This window comes from Lolium rigidum, chromosome 2 (assembly GCF_022539505.1).
Source record: "Lolium rigidum isolate FL_2022 chromosome 2, APGP_CSIRO_Lrig_0.1, whole genome shotgun sequence".
Taxonomy (NCBI): domain Eukaryota; kingdom Viridiplantae; phylum Streptophyta; class Magnoliopsida; order Poales; family Poaceae; genus Lolium; species Lolium rigidum.
The window spans coordinates 24,049,481-24,066,750 of record NC_061509.1 but is presented as its reverse complement, the minus strand read 5'-3'; positions in this window follow the sequence as shown (position 1 = coordinate 24,066,750).

Sequence of the window (17,270 nt, the reverse complement as noted above, 5' to 3'; positions counted from 1 at the left end):
TCGTTCGTCCATTTGGCAGTGGCGGCCGCCCCTGTCGTCAATACCTTCATTCTCCCTGGTAAGACCGATTCAATAAATCTATGTGCCACACCCGATTTCACCGCGCTCCTTAATTATCTTTGATCTTACTTCTTGCTTGTTTCAAATCGTGGAGCAAAGTTCGTGTCTGCTCATCTTTGTTGGTTGATTGCGTCCATCACGCACCACGCCTCCTCCGGCAATACCGTCTTTGCTTGGGGCACTATTCCTGCCGTTGCCACACCAGCAAGTCGTTATCATCACTGTTTCCACCGGCGAGGACGAACTCGACTTCCACACATGCTGCCAGTTGGGGTACATAGCTCCTTGCCCAAATCATAGGGCCAAGGTTATGATGTCGCCGCGGACGTTGTGGTGCTCGCCAAGACGCCAACCCAACCCACAAAGACAACGATCTCGATACCATCGATGACTCTCCTTAGAGCACTTGCTGAGTTGCTGGACAGGTCTGCAGGTGCGGCGCCGTCGCGACAGGTCGTGGGGCGGCCGGTGCCGGAAGTGGAGGTCATGCGCATCACCTCGGCCCCTCCCCTGTCTCTCGGCTGCCCGGCGTCTGACTGGAATTTGTGGCTATCCCACATCGATCGGGCGCATCATCACGGCAGTCGACGAAGGCGCCCGGCAGAATTGATTCGTTCGAAGCCACTACATACGATTGTTTTCTTTCCGATGTACAACGGACGAAACAACCACGGCGAGCCGGCATTAAAACGAACCCGGAGGTGCGCGGGCAACTTCCGACGGCAGGGGTACGCGGGGAACCTGCCGTACCTGATACTTGATGCCGACTCGTTCAGAGAGTTCTTGTATACTATGTAGTGTTCAAGTAGGACAAAGTTCACTTAGAGTTGGATAACAATTGGGCTGCTCCGTTTTGGATAGCCTAGGACGGAAGAAGGAAGAATTCACGTACGTAAGGTGCGGTGTTGTGTTTCTTGTACGGGAGGGTAAACCGACGGGGACACGCAGAGTTGCAGAGTTACAATACGATCAGATCGGACCTATTGTTTTCCTTTACAAACACGGACGGATCCCAGCACGCACGATAGTATGAAGGCGCACTGGATGATGGACGAAAGCGCACTTTGACGGACGAAACCACGGAAACGTTAGCTCCTTTATTATTAGGGGTATAGATTGTCGTTGCAAGTTACTTCAAAAGCGAGCCTCTCGGCTTGCCCAATGTACACGTACCGGTGACGCCTTGTTCTGCGATTTTCGTCATGTCTACTGTTCTCCACTGACAGGCGAATGAACGTCACATGAAGAGGCTATCAGTTACATTATATAAGTGACAGGCTCCTCTACCGTCAAAATTGCGGAAAACACCTCGGTTACTAGTAAGTTTTTTTCCGGCAGTGTCTACATCTGTGATCTGAGAAACTTCCTCAAAGCAAACTTCTGAATAACTTCATGAGTGTGCTAACTTGCTATCTAGTACCAGTGTGTTTCACCCGCAGCTTGGCCTTGCACTCACATAGCTTTGTGATTAGTAGGTTCCGTTTTTTTTACTGGGAGTATGGGACCTACTCTTGTTCTGCATTTTTGATAGTCTTGTTACATACAAACACACTCTTGCTCTTCACATCATCTCTACTAGATTTCCTTGATCAGTCGATTGTCATTGAAAACCCAATAGGCTTTTCATTTATGTTGTAATGAGCATGTGCATCTTCCATGGTGTCAAATATCATCCTAAAAAAAAGGTGTCTTTGGCCTTCCATAGTAGATTGTACCTCACCATCACTTCCACTGTGCTCGCTAGACATAGTCACACCTGTCCGAGCACCTGAATGAGTAGTGTGTTGTGTGAGAATGAAGTGACGTCTTCCCTGCTACACATGGATATTCATTATCAGTAAGAACACCTGAAGATCCATGAACATGTTTAACGCCATCACCGGTAGGTGCACCGGCTGATTTGCCAACATCATCTTGGTAGTCAGATCCACCATCTTCTTCATCTACTAGATTGTCTAGAGCATCTCCACTAGGCTCCCCAGCATCCCCTTCCCAGGCCGATTTTTAACGTAGGATGGACAAAATTTTCCCAATCGCGCCCCCAAGAGCTCAATTTTCGCCGGATTGGGCTTATTTTTCGTCCGGTGATTGCAGGCCGAACCCAACACCCTGGGAAGCGCCTGGGAGCACCGAATGAAGTGAAAAAGTGCGTGGGCCAGGTCTGCCGACATCACACCCACAAAGATTCCCCCACTCCGCCCGCGTTGCCCAAACCAGCTCGTCGCCGCCGCGTCGCCGCCGGCACCACCCCCACCCTCTCCCGCCGCGCATACGCCGGTAGAAATGCCGCACCCACTTCCTAGATACCGTCGAGCTCGCCGCCGTCCATCACCTCACCGGCGCTCCTTGCCACCCCCCATGCCGATCCCTGTGTCGATCACTGCGACACCACGCCCATGAGGTGTTCAGCGTTTTGATTGCTCGGCCATGGACTCGGATGACGAGAACGAGCAAATGTTTGTTTCGCTCTTGGAGGAGGAGAACACCGCTGAAGATGAAGAGCACATGATGATCCTGGGTTCTCTGGCCACCCTATACACCGAGCGGAACTCAAAGCCGCGACGTGGTGGCTCGACGCCCGGTCACCGGAAGGCCAAGGCGAGGCAACACATGGAGGGCATGTTGTACACCGATTACTTCACCGACGAACCGCTGCACCCCGGGGCAGTATTTCGGCGCCGATTCAGGATGAGTCGGGATCTCTTTCTGAAGATTGTGTATGTCGTCCGGGACATGGACCCCCTATTTCCGATGCAAACCAGACTGCACCGACATGATTGGGTATTCCTCGCTGCAGAAGTGCACGGTCTCTATAAGGTTGCTTGCATATGGAGCTCCGGGTGACAATGCCCATTACTATCTACGCATGGCCGAGAACACCACCATTGATTGCTTATACAAGTTTTGCAAGGCAGTCATAGCAGTGTCCGGGGAAGTATAATTGAGATCACCCACTGCTCAAGATACTGAGCAAATACTTGCAACCAATGTAGCAAGAGGATTTCCTGGGATATTTGAGAGCAATGGCCACAAAAGAAGGATGTAGTGTGGTACTTGAGGCAGTGTCTACATACGATACCTGGATTTGGCACTCCTTCTTTGAAATGGAAGGTCAAACAACGACATCAACGTCTTGCAGTGCTCTCCTGTCTTTGCCAAGCTTGTTGAGGGCCATGCTACTCTAGTGAACAATGAGGTCAATGGGCGCCACTATAACAAGGGATACTACCTTGCAGATGACATCGTCTATCCTACATGATCAACATTTTTGAAGAAGATCTCAAACCCAAAGATGCCAAAAGAAGCGTGGTTTGCCAAGGAGCAAGAAGCTGCCTGGAAGGAAGCCAGGCGAGCATTTGGTAACCTCCAACAGAGATTTGCAGTTTTCCGGTAGCCAACTATGACTTGGTCGTAGGGATGGCACCCGCAGGGTATGGGTACGGCTAGAGCCATTCCATACCAGTACCCGTCACCTTCAATCATACCCATCACCCGTACCCATACCCGTCAATGGGTACAAGTTTTTACCATACCCGTCACCCGGCAGGGTAAATGGGTACCCGTGGGTAAAAATACCCGTGCTTACAACACATCGAATTGATCAAAAAATATGGCATGAAGTGAAACGGCCCTAAATAGGGATCTAATTCTCACTAAACTACCAGTGGTTGTGAGACCGGAAAGCGTGAGGTTCAGGCTAACAACGTGAAGGCGTGATTACAGGGGAAATTAAGGTAGTTTAGAATATTACTGTGGTCCACTTGTCAATATTTAGATGGGTAAATGGGTATGCGGGTATGGGTTATACGACCCCATACCCGTACCCTCTCTACCCGAAGGGTATGGTATTTCTCCATTTACAAATCCATGGATAATATTTTGTTCCATACCCGTACTCATATTGGGTTTTTACCCGGCGGGTACGTGGGTCATGTGTACCCATTGCCATCCCTACTTGGTCGTAAGATCAGATGTGGGAGGTGATGAACTGTTGTGTGATATTACACAACATGATCATGTTGGAGATATGCCTGAGAGGCAATAATAAAGCAGTTATTGTTATATCTTAGTGTTCATGATAAATGTTTACATCACATGCTATAACTGTATTAAGTGAAAACGTTGATACATGTGTGTTGTGTAAACAATCAGAGTCCCTAGTAAGCCTCTCGTTTAACTAGCTTGTTGATTAATAGATAATCATAGTTTCCCGATCATGAATATTGCATGTTATTAATAACAAGATCATATCATTAGGTGAATGATGTGATGGACACACAACCATAGTAAGTATAGCATAAGATCAAGTCATTAAGTTCATTTTGCTATAAACTTTCGATACGTAGTTACCTAATCCTTCGATCATGAGATCATGTAAATCATTTACACCGGATGGATGATTTGATTACATCAAACGCCACTTTGTAAATGAGTGATTATGATGGGATTAAGTATTTGGAATGTATGAGTTGAAGCGCATTGATCAAGAGTGGGATTTATCCATCATGATGATGGATAGATATACTCTGGACCCTCCCGGTGGAATGTCATCCAATTAGCTTGCAAGTATGTGAGTAGGTCACATGGGATGACATATCAATGTACGAGTAAGGAGTACTTATCGGTAATAAGGTTAAACTAGGTATAGAGATACCGATGATCGAACCTCGGATAAGTAAAATATCGCATGACAAAGGAATCGATACCGTATCACGAAGTCATCATTGAATATGTGGGAGTCATTATGGATCTCCAGGTCCCGCTATTGGTTATTGACCGGAGAGGTGTCTCGATCCTGTCTGCATAGTTCGCGAACCGTATGGTGACACACTTAAGATTTCTCGATGTTGCTAGGGGTAGTTTCGGGATTAATGAAAGTGTTTCGGAGAGTTACGAAATTGTTTTGAGAAGATGATTAATAATTTATTAATTATTTGAATTAATAAATGTTAATACTTATTTATATATGATAAATAAATATGAGGCTAAAAATTGTCCACGAGAAATTTTGCTATTGAGCCAACCGAGAAGCTTATTTAGACAAACTATCAACCAAAAAAATAAAAAGGAAGTAGTGGCCGGGCTGAGCCGGCTAGTGCTCACGCGAGAGCCAGGCCTAGGCCGGCCAGGAAGTCACGATGGTCACAGCCATGGGCCGGCCGCAAGAAAGGCAACCGATCGGCCGATTCGATCGATTCCTTTTTGCGTGGCTTGCACCCAAATTGGCAACCGATTTTTTTTTTTTTTTTGAACAAGGCAACCGATTCGTATGTCTATAAAACTAGTTGAATGCCCGTGCGTTGCCACGGCCTCTTAAATTAATTTCATCTATGCACATATAAACATAATCCAAGTGAAAAATGTGGTGTCAAGGAGGAGCTATAAATGAAGAGGCCCTTTTAACAACAACACCAACCAACCGAGGAGGATGTCCTTAGGTTACTCAAACTACCAGAGCATGCTCTTGATCTTGATCGCTGCAATATGAATTCCATTTTACAACATTTGATGCTTATTGTTGGCTCCTAAGTGAAGTAACTACATTTTGGATTTTCATGAGTTTCTATTTATTTATTTTCATATTTACTATCTTTTTTTGTGTGCGGTTTTTTGGTAGATGAGATGATTTGGAATTTTGATATATATTTGTTTCAATAATGCCTCACATTGCTTTCTGATTTAATTTTGCTTGTTCTTGTATTATCCCTAATTCTACGTGCCGGTCAAAACTATATAAAAAAATTATATGAAGAGATAAATTACTTAAGTAGTTGTTTACTTTGCAAACATGAATGTCAAGCATGCCGCACATGTCAATTCTGACCATGTAGCCATAAACATCGATCCCTCCATCTCAAGTGACATGTGTGTTGCTAAGCAAAAAAAACAAAGATATTTTTTTATCAATATATATTATGTCATGTACCCATGCATCAACACATTCTGCTCCAAAGAAAGGTATCTTAACGTCACGCCAGCCCTGAAGGTGACAAAGTGGCAAGACGACGATCAGATTGTAGGCTTGACCATGATGCATCTTCATTGTCTCGAGCTCCAATGCACCCAATTTCTCTCCACACGGTTCCTCACATGTTTGGCTACTGGTACATATAACACTCAATAAAACTGTACATACATGATGAAACGATTGATCTCTATAAGTATAACATCCACTCAAAATGTTGAGTGCGTACATCCTTCTAGTGCAAATTGTTTATGCTGAAACGATTGATCTCTATAAGTATAACATCCACTTAAGGTGTTTCCATTCCACTATGTGCCACTCTATGGAGAGTGGAAATAATATATCATAATTTATGATATTGGAAAATTGTTCGTCATGCAAGTCTCAACTTCCTTACGCACAGTCACTTCCAAGTCCCAACTGATTTGCAGGCCATGTTGATTTGCCCAGATTAAGGGTGATAAAATTGGAGCACCAAATTAAAATTGTAAGCATATAGCATATAACATGAAAAATGTAATTTTTGTATGCAAGTGAAACTTCGTTTCCTCACCAAAACAACTAAAGGGTAGATCTAGTTTCAGTAAGAGGTAAGAGCATGTCTAACAGACCTCTTATTTTTCTGCCCCTTAAAACGCGAGTAGAGGGCCCTGTATTCACTTTTCGCTGGCCGAAAAAACTCGTCCGAGCTAGCAGACCCCGTATCCCCACCCCGTAAAACAGAATCCTACGTAATATTCTGTTTTCAGCTGCGGCGCGCGGGTGGCTATGGCGGCGGCGCGGGGAAAACGGTTGGGAATCCTGAAATATCCGCGCGCCCTAGTGAAATGGGATGAAGGGTTGGCCCTGTATTCAGCCTCCCGCCCGGTATAAGTAAGGGGCGAAGAGCCGCCCCGTAACCAAAACTGTAAAAAATCGATGCGGGGGTCTGTTTTACGGGGTCTGCTAGACGGCCGGGTAGCGCTCAACCCCTTATTTCGACGGTTATTATACGTGTTTGGCCCTTTTAAGGGGTCTGTTAGACATGCTCTAAGTACTAAATGTACAAAACAAGAAATTTGAGCAAAACACAAGAGTTTTTTCATTCATTTAAATATACCAATAAGTATCAAGATAAAATAGACAAGATATATTATGGTGCTACACATAAAGGATTCCCAATTATGGAAGATTTAGTTCAACTTCATAAAATGTTGTCAAATTCTTGTTTAAAAAAAATGAGGGCTCTTATGGCTGAAGTTGTAATCCGAAACAGAACATTCTCCTTTATGCGACCTCATTCCATGATAATACCAACAAGAAAAATTGATCCTCATTCAGATTTAGAAAGTAAATGCCAATATTATGGACAGAACAAGTGCAAGGTGGCATAGAAAACACACCTCAGAAGCAAGTACAAGTGCGGGTTTTCAGTTCAGGGAGTATTGCTGATCTGATAGCTCAAGTAGCACAACAAGAACTTTCTTAATGCTTGGATCATCATCAATTTCTAGCAGCCCAAAAGGAATTAAAAAATCGTAAAATTTATCATGCTTCCCAAACAAAACAAAAAGTGTGCATAAAATAATTTGGCTTTAATCACCATTCATCTTTATACTTTTGCAAATGAGGAAAGCTCCTTCAAGTTTCAGAAGATAACGTCAATTTCGCAAAGAAGTGCAAACGCTTATACCTGTGATGGACGCGGAGGCACCTGCCGGACAATCTCATTGCAACCATCCAGGCATCCACACAACCTGACAGTTCAGCAGAAGAGACTAAGGTGTGGAACCTTTATGGATGTGTCATTGAAAGAGTACAACTAAAAAATTGTTTGTAATGATAATAGATGTGAGGGGAATATCCACCGTCAACCCTTAAGCCCTCATTCACCCCCTTTCTACCTCTCTGCGAAGCGCCGCCCTCGATCTCCTTCTCCGCCGTGGCGGAGTTTGCCGGAAAACCCGCCGGAGTCTCGCCGGAGTTGCTTCACCACCGCACAGTTCATCGTGTTCTTAACCTCAGCGAGCCACCGCGCGAAATCCTCGTCGCCGGCGACTCCGACCACCGCGGAATCCATAACGGTGAGTTCTCGAGCTTCGTCCTTTCGCCGTAGTTGGAAGGGATGATCCTTAGGAAGACGATGTGGATCCGACTAAGTTACATTTTCCGCCACTGCTTCTTCTTCAGATGTCTTCTGCGACTCCGTCTCCAACCTCCGAGCCAATCATGGCGACCCCCTCTCCTCCGCCCCTCCTCCCTTCGTTCCAGTCCAACTGGACCCCACCAGGGACTCCGGGAAGGACGCCGAGGGAACTTCTGCAAACCCGGAGAAAACCTCCGGGGCGGAACAGGCAGAGCATAAGGCGGAAGAAATCGCCGCCAAGAAGTCCAAGGCTCGTCAGCGAGACTCCGAAGCCAAGGGGAAATGGTGGCCCTGCACCACCACTGAAATGGAGCTGCAGAACCTCGAGCGGAAGGTTTCCTGCGTCCCGGAAGCTGGCGAGCAGTTCCGGGTTCCCTAGCTCCAACCCCTCAGGATGGCGAGATGGTGGTGACTAAGGCGCTAGTGGAGCGAGGCTTCTCCTTTCCGCCATCCGATTTCTTCTCGGAAATCATGAAGGAATATGGGCTTCAGCCCCACAACATATCGCCAAACAGCGTCCTGGCGATCAACAACCACGTCACTCTCTGCGAGGGCCATCTCCGGGTAACTCCCGAGCTTCCCCTATTCCAATATTATTTCTCCGTCAAGAAGGAGAAGATCCGCCAGACCTCCGAGTTGGCGACTTGCGGGTCCATCACCTTCATGCTCCGCCCCGGCCGCGTCTACCCCCATACCGACAGCCATGAATCCGCGCGGTACTGGTCCGGAGGCTTCTTCTATTTGAAGGACGTCTCCGACCCGGCGGGCGAAAGGAAGCTGTCGCCGTTCAAGAACAGCCCCGCCAGCGAAACTGCGGCATGGATGCAGTGCCCCCACCTCTCCGAGTCGCCTCAGCTGACCCGCGCCGTTAGGCGGATCTGCAAGCTCACGGAGGAGGGCCTGACGGGGAAGGACCTTACCATGTCTTGGTTCACCAAGCGGATCCAGCCACTTCAGCATCGAGACCGCTTGATGTTCCACTACACGGGGCGCGAGGATCCGATGCGCGCCTCGAAGGACAATTTCTCCGCCGATGCCATCGACAAGAGGATCCGGCTCCTCATCAAGATTCCGCGTGAACTGCATGTTCACGTGTGTAACAAGGACATCCACACCAGCGGCTCCGGGACCGCGGTATGTCATCTTGACTTGACCATTGTTTTCCTTTGTACTCAAAATTTTGTCTAAGTGATGGCTCTGTAACTTAGCTCGAGGCCCTCGAGGAAGGTGAACTTGGAACTCTCCTCCGGGTCCCATCTACGGGCAACACGGATCCAGAAGCCGCGTCGGAGACGGAAGCTCCCGAGGTTCCGCGCCCCTCCAAGAGGAAGAGGGCTGCTCCCTCCAGCCCTGCAGCCAAACGCGCCCGCGAAGTGCTTAGCACTGCGGCTACTCGGAAGGCAGAGGCGGAGAAGAAGCGCCTCAAACTTATCGACACCAGCAACAAAGCCCAACCTGACATCCATCAGTTCTTCAAGCCTTCCGGGTGAATGCTCGATTTCCGAATTCAAAATCTTCTGTTTATCACGAGCAAGCACTAACTAATTATGTTTTTTCCTTTACAGAAGTTCCGGAAGACAGCCCCCCAAGGCCCCAAGAGCCCTCAAGAAGAAGGTCAAGCCATCTCCAGCTTCCATCCCTGTTACGCCGGAGGTCGAGGTTCCGCCCAAAGCCTCCTCTGCCACCAAGCCGGATCCCAAGGACGTCATCAACATTGATGACCTTCCTGAAGACCCAATTGGCCATGGTGATTCCGGGAAGGGCGCATCCTCGTCTGCGCCTCCGCCTGAGCAACCAACTGCCACCTTCGCCGAACCTACACCAGAGCAATACGAGAAGAAGGTGCAACTGATTCATGCGACCAGCACGCTCCGAACTGACCCTCAACCTACTCCGTCTCTGCAAAAGCTTACCCTCGCACAACGCCTGATGGCGTGTATTTCACACGTTCGTTGGGCAACCCCAAGAGGAAGGTATGATGCGCACAGCAGCAAGTTTTCCCTCAGAAAGAAACCAAGGTTTATCGAACCAGGAGGAGCCAAGAAGCACGTTGAAGGTTGATGGCGGCGGGATGTAGTGCGGCGCAACACCGAAGATTCCGGCGCCAACGTGGAACCTGCACAACACAACCAAAGTACTTTGCCCCAACGAAACGGTGAGGTTGTCAATCTCACCGGCTTGCTGTAACAAAGGATTAACCGTATTGTGTGGAAGATGATTGTTTGCAGAGAAAATAGTAAAACAAGTATTGCGAGCAGATTTGTATTTCGGTATTAAAGAATGGACCGGGGTCCACGAGTTCACTAGAGGTGTCTCTCCCATAAGATAAAAGCATGTTGGGTGAACAAATTACAGTCGGGCAATTGACAAATAGAGAGGGCATAACAATGCACATACATGACATGATAAGTATAGTGAGATTTAATTGGGCATTACGACAAAGTACATAGACCGCCATCCAAGCTGCATCTATGCCTAAAAAGTCCACCTTCGAGGTTATCATCCGAACCCCCTCCGGTATTAAGTTGCTAACAACGAGACAATTGCATTAAGTATGGTGCGTAATGTAATCAACAACTACATCCTCGGACATAGCGCCAATGTTTTATCCCTAGTGGCAACAACACAACACAACCTTAGAACTTTTACATCCTTGTCCCGGTGTCAATGCGGGCATGAACCCACTATCGAGCATAAGTACTCCCTCTTGGAGTTAAAAGTAAAAACTTGGCCGAGCCTCTACTAGTAACGGAGAGCATGCAAGATCATAAACAACACATATGTAATAACTTGATAATTAACATGACATGGTATTCTCTATCCATCGGATCCCGACAAACACAACATAGAGTATTACAGATAGATGATCTTGATCATATTAGGCAGCTCACAAGATCCAACAATGAAGCACAATGAGGAGAAGACAACCATCTAGCTACTGCTATGGACCCATAGTCCAGGGGTGAACTACTCACTCATCACTCCGGAGGCGACCATGGCGATGTAGAGTCCTCCGGGAGATGAATCCCCTCTCCGGCAGTTTTTAAGCTATTTGTCCCATGAGCTATATATTGCAAAGGTGAATAATGGAATTTTAAAGGTAGCACTCAAGCAATTTACTTTGGAATGGCGGATAAATACCATGTAGTAGGTAGGTATGGTGGACACAAATGGCATAGTGGTTGGCTCAAGGATTTTGGATGCATGAGAAGTATTCCCTCTCGATACAAGGTTTAGGCTAGCAAGGTTATTTGAAACAAACACAAGGATGAACGGTACAGACAAAACTCACATAAAAGACATATGGTAAACATTATAAGACTCCATACCGTCTTCCTTGTTGTTCAAAACTCAATACTAGATGTTATCTAGACTCTAGAGAAACCAAATATGCAAACCAAATTAGCAAGCTCTAAGTATTTCTTCATTAATGGGTGCAAAGTATATGATTCAAGAGCTTAAACATGAGCACAACAATTGCCAAGTATCAAATTATCCAAGACATTATAGCAATTTACTACATGTATCATTTTCCAATTCCAACCATATAACAATTTAACGAAGATGAAACTTCGCCATGAATACTATGAGTAGAGCCTAAGGACATATTTGTCCATATGCAACAGCGGAGCGTGTCTCTCTCCCATAAAGTGAATGCTACGATCCATTTTATTCAAACAAAACAAAAAACAAAAACAAACCGACGCTCCAAGCAAAGTACATAAGATGTGATGGAATAAAAATATAGTTTCGGGGAGGAACCTCGATAATGTTGTCGATGAAGAAGGGGATGCCTTGGGCATCCCCAAGCTTAGACGCTTGAGTCTTCTTAGAATATGCGAGGGGTGAACCACCGGGGCATCCCCAAGCTTAGAGCTTTCACTCTCCTTGATCATATTGCATCATACTCCTCTCTTGATCCTTGAAAACTTCCTCCACACCAAACTCGAAACAACTCATTAGAGGGTTAGTGCATAATAAAAATTCACATGTTCAGAGGTGACACAATCATTCTTAACACTTCTGGACATTGCATAAAGCTACTGGACATTAATGGAGATCAAAGAAATTCATCCAACATAGCAAAAGAGGCAATGCGAAATAAAAGACAGAATCTGTCAAAACAGAACAGTCCGTAAAGATGGATTTTATTAGGCCACGAGACTTGCTCAAACGAAAATGCTCAAATTGAATGAAAGTTGCGTACATATCTTAGGATCATGCTCGTAAATTGGCTTAATTTTCTGAGCTACCTACAGGGAGATAGACCCAGATTCGTGACAGCAAAGAAATCTGGAACTGCGCAGTAATCCAAATCTAGTACTTACTTTTCTATCAAAGACTTTACTTGGCACAACAAAACTCAAAACTAAGATAAGGAGAGGTTGCTACAGTAGTAAACAACTTACAAGACACAAATATAAAATAAAAATACTGTAGTAAAAACATGGGTTGTCTCCCATAAGCGCTTTTCTTTAACGCCTTTCGGCTAGGCGCGAAAGTGTAACTCAAGTAACATCGAGAGATGAAGCATCAACATCATAATTTGTTCTAATAATAGAATCATAAGGTACCTTCATTCTCTTTCTAGGGAAGTGTTCCATACCTTTCTTGAGAGGAAATTGATATTTAATATTACCTTCCTTCATATCAATAGTAGCACCAACGGTTCGGAGAAAAGGTCTTCCCAATATAATGGGGCAAGATGCATTGCATTCAATATCCAAGACAACAAAATCAACGGGGACAAGGTTATTGTTAACCATAATATGAACATTATCAACTTTCCCCAAAGGTTTCTTTTTAGCATTATCAGCGAGATTAACATCCAAATAACAATTCTTCAATGGTGGCAAGTCAAGCATATCATAGACTTTTTTAGGCATAACAGAAATACTTGCACCAAGATCACATAAGGCATTACAATCAAAGTCTTTGATTCTCATTTTAATGATGGGCTCCCAACCATCCTCTAGCTTTCTAGGAATAGAAGTTTCAAGTTTTAGTTTCTCTTCTCTAGCTTTTATGAGAGCATTTGTAATATGTTTTGTGAAAGCCAAATTTATAGCGCTAGCATTGGGACTCTTAGCAAGTTTTTGCAAGAACTTTATAACTTCAGAGATGTGGCAATCATCAAAATCTAAATCATTACAATCTAAAGCAATGGGATTATCATCCCCAAGGTTGGAAAAAATTTCAGCAGTTTTATCACAAGCGGTTTCGAGCAGTTTTAGCAGTTTCAGGTAATTTTGCGCGCTTTGCACTAGGAGTAGAAGCATTGCCAACACCAATTATTTTACCATTGATAGTAGGAGGTGCAGCAACATATGAGTCATTAGCATTGCTAGTGGTGGTAATATTCCAAACTTTAGCTACATTTTCTTTTTTAGCTAGTTTTTCATTTTCTTCTCTATCCCACCTAGCACGCAGTTCAGCCATTAATTTTATATTCTCATTAATTCTAACTTGGATGGCATTTGCTGTAGTAACAATTTTATTTTCAATATCCCTATTAGGCATAACTTTTGATTTCAAAAGATCAACATCGGAGGCAACACTATCAACTCTAGAAACAAGAATATCAATTTTATTGAGCTTTTCCTCAACAGATTTGTTAAAAACAGTTTGTGTACTAATAAATTCTTTAAGCATGGCTTCCCATAAGAATTAGCATAACCGTTACCATTATTATAAGGATATGGCCTATAGTTATTACTAGAATTGTTCCGATAAGCATTGTTGTTGAAATTATTATTTTTAATGAAGTTTACATCAACATGTTCTTCTTGGGAAACCAATGAAGCTAATGGAACATTATTAGGATCAACATTAGTCCTATCATTCACAAGCATAGACATAATAGCATCAACCTTATCATTCAAGGAAGAGGATTCTTCAACGAATTTACCTTCTTACCTTGTGGAGCTCTTTCCGTGTGCCATTCGGAGTAATTAACCATCATATTATCAAGAAGCTTTGTTGCTTCACCAAGAGTGATGGACATAAAGGTACCTCCAGCAGCTGAATCCAATAAATTCCGCGAAGAAAAATTTAGTCCTGCATAGAAGGTTTGGATGATCATCCAAGTAGTCGGTCCATGGGTTGGGCAATTTTTAACCGAGAGATTTCATTCTTTCCCAAGCTTGAGCAACATGTTCATTATCAAATTGTTTAAAATTCATTATGCTACTCCTCAAAGATATAATTTTAGCAGGGGGATAATATCTACCAATAAAAGCATCCTTGCATTTAGTCAATGAATCAATACTATTCTTAGGCAGAGATAGCAACCAATCTTTAGCTCTTCCTCTTAATGAGAAAGGGAACAATTTTAATTTTATAATGTCACCATCTACATCTTTATACTTTTGCATTTCACATAGTTCAACAAAATTATTGAGATGGGCAGCAGCATCATCAGAACTAACACCAGAAAATTGCTCTCGCATAACAAGATTTAGTAAAGCAGGTTTAATTTCAAAGAATTCTGCTGTAGTAGCAGGTGGAGCAATAGGTGTGCATAAGAAATCATTATTATTTGTGCTAGTGAAGTCACACAACTTAGTATTTTCAGGGTTGGCCATTTTAGCAGTAGTAGATAAAGCAAACTAGATAAAGTAAATGCAAGTAAACTAATTTTTTTTGTGTTTTGATATAGCAAACAAGATAGCAAATAAAGTAAAGCTAGCAACTAATTTTTTTGTGTTTTGATATAATGCAGCAAACAAAGTAGTAAATAAAATAAAGCAAGACAAAAACAAAGTAAAGAGATTGGGAAGTGGAGACTCCCCTTGCAGCGTGTCTTGATCTCCCCGGCAACGGCGCCAGAAAAAGAGCTTGATGGCGTGTATTTCACACGTTCGTTGGGCAACCCCAAGAGGAAGGTATGATGCGCACAGCAGCAAGTTTTCCCTCAGAAAGAAGAAAGAAACCAAGGTTTATCGAACCAGGAGGAGCCAAGAAGCACGTTGAAGGTTGATGGCGGCGGGATGTAGTGCGGCGCAACACCAGAGATTCCGGCGCCAACGTGGAACCTGCACAACACAACCAAAGTACTTTGCCTCAACGAAACAGTGAGGTTGTCAATCTCACCGGCTTGCTGTAACAAAGGATTAACCGTATTGTGTGGAAGATGATTGTTTGCAGAGAAAATAGTAAAACAAGTATTGTAGCAGATTTGTATTTCAGTATTAAAGAATGGACCGGGGTCCACAGTTCACTAGAGGTGTCTCTCCCATAAGATAAAAGCATGTTGGGTGAACAAATTACAGTCGGGCAATTGACAAATAGAGAGGGCATAACAATGCACATACATGACATGATAAGTATAGTGAGATTTAATTGGGCATTACGACAAAGTACATAGACCGCCATCCAACTGCATCTATGCCTAAAAAGTCCACCTTCGAGGTTATCATCCGAACCCCTCCAGATATTAAGTTGCTAACAACGAGACAATTGCATTAAGTATGGTGCGTAATGTAATCAACAACTACATCCTCGGACATAGCGCCAATGTTTTATCCCTAGTGGCAACAGCACAACACAACCTTAGAACTTTTCGTCATCGTCCCAGGTGTCAATGCGGGCATGAACCCACTATCGAGCATAAGTACTCCCTCTTGGAGTTAAAAGTAAAAACTTGGCCAGAGCCTCTACTAGTAACGGAGAGCATGCAAGATCATAAACAACACATATGTAATAACTTGATAATTAACATGACATGGTATTCTCTATCCATCGGATCCCGACAAACACAACATAGAGTATTACAGATAGATGATCTTGATCATGTTAGGCAGCTCACAAGATCCAACAATGAAGCACAATGAGGAGAAGACAACCATCTAGCTACTGCTATGGACCCATAGTCCAGGGGTGAACTACTCACTCACCACTCCGGAGGCGACCATGGCGGTGTAGAGTCCTCGGGAGATGAATCCCCTCTCCGGCAGGGTGCCGGAGGAGATCTCCGGGATCCCCGAGATGGGATCGGCGGCGGCGGCGTCTCAGTAAGGTTTTCTGTATCGTGGTTTTTCGCATCAGGGGTTTCGCGACGGAGGCTTTAAGTAGGCGGAAGGGAAGAGTCGGGGGCCAGACGAGGGGGCCACATCATAGGGCGGCGCGGGCCCCCCTGGGCCGCGCCGCCTTGTGGTGTTGCCACCTCGTGGCCCCACTTCGTTTGTTCTTCGGTCTTCTGGAAGCTCCGTGGAAAAATAGGCCCCTGGGTCTTCGTTTCGTCCAATTCCGAGAATATTTCGTTACTAGGATTTCTGAAACCAAAAACAGCAGAAAACAGGAACTGGCACTTCGGCATCTTGTTAATAGGTTAGTTCCAGAAAATGCACGAATATGACATAAAGTGTGCATAAAACATGTAGGTATCATCAATAATATGGCATAGAACATAAGAAATTATCGATACGTCGGAGACGTATCAACGCCACGCGAAACTCTCCGCCATGATGGAGAAGGTGTGGGGGCCTGCAGACACGGAAATGAAGGAGCTCTCCGACCTCGAGAGCGATCTCAAGGTCTTCTTTGCTAAGCATAAGGAGGTGCGCCAGGTAACACTAGCCCCCAAGCATTGGGTTAGACATTTTTTCCGTGTAACATGTGTTAGCCGATTCTTTCTTCAATATGTACCTTAGGCGGAAATTTAAAATTTTATTCCTCCAAGACTTTGAACTCCTCGCCAGCCCCCAGAATTTTGAATATCCGACTAACTCTTGTCTGCTTCTCAGAACACGCGGAAGCTGCACGAAGATCTGCGCACCCACGTGCTGGAGCAAATGACGGAGATTGAGGGGCTGCGCCAGAACGCGGAAAATGGCCAGAAAGCTATTAAGCGCTTGGAGACCCGCCTTCAGGGTACGAACTCCGAGTTGGATTTGTATCTTGCTATAATCTTTCATGATGCATAACATGTTGTGACTTTCCGCCTACAGAAGAAACTGCCAAGCACTCCGCCTTCGATGAGCTGTCCGCCAAAGTCAAAGTGCTCGAGGCGGAGAACGAATCCCTCAAGGCCTTTATCAAGGATTCCTGCGAGAAGGAGAATTTGGCGAGGAAGGAGCTCTCCGAGAAGCACGCCCGTGACGTGGCGGAACTTACTGACAA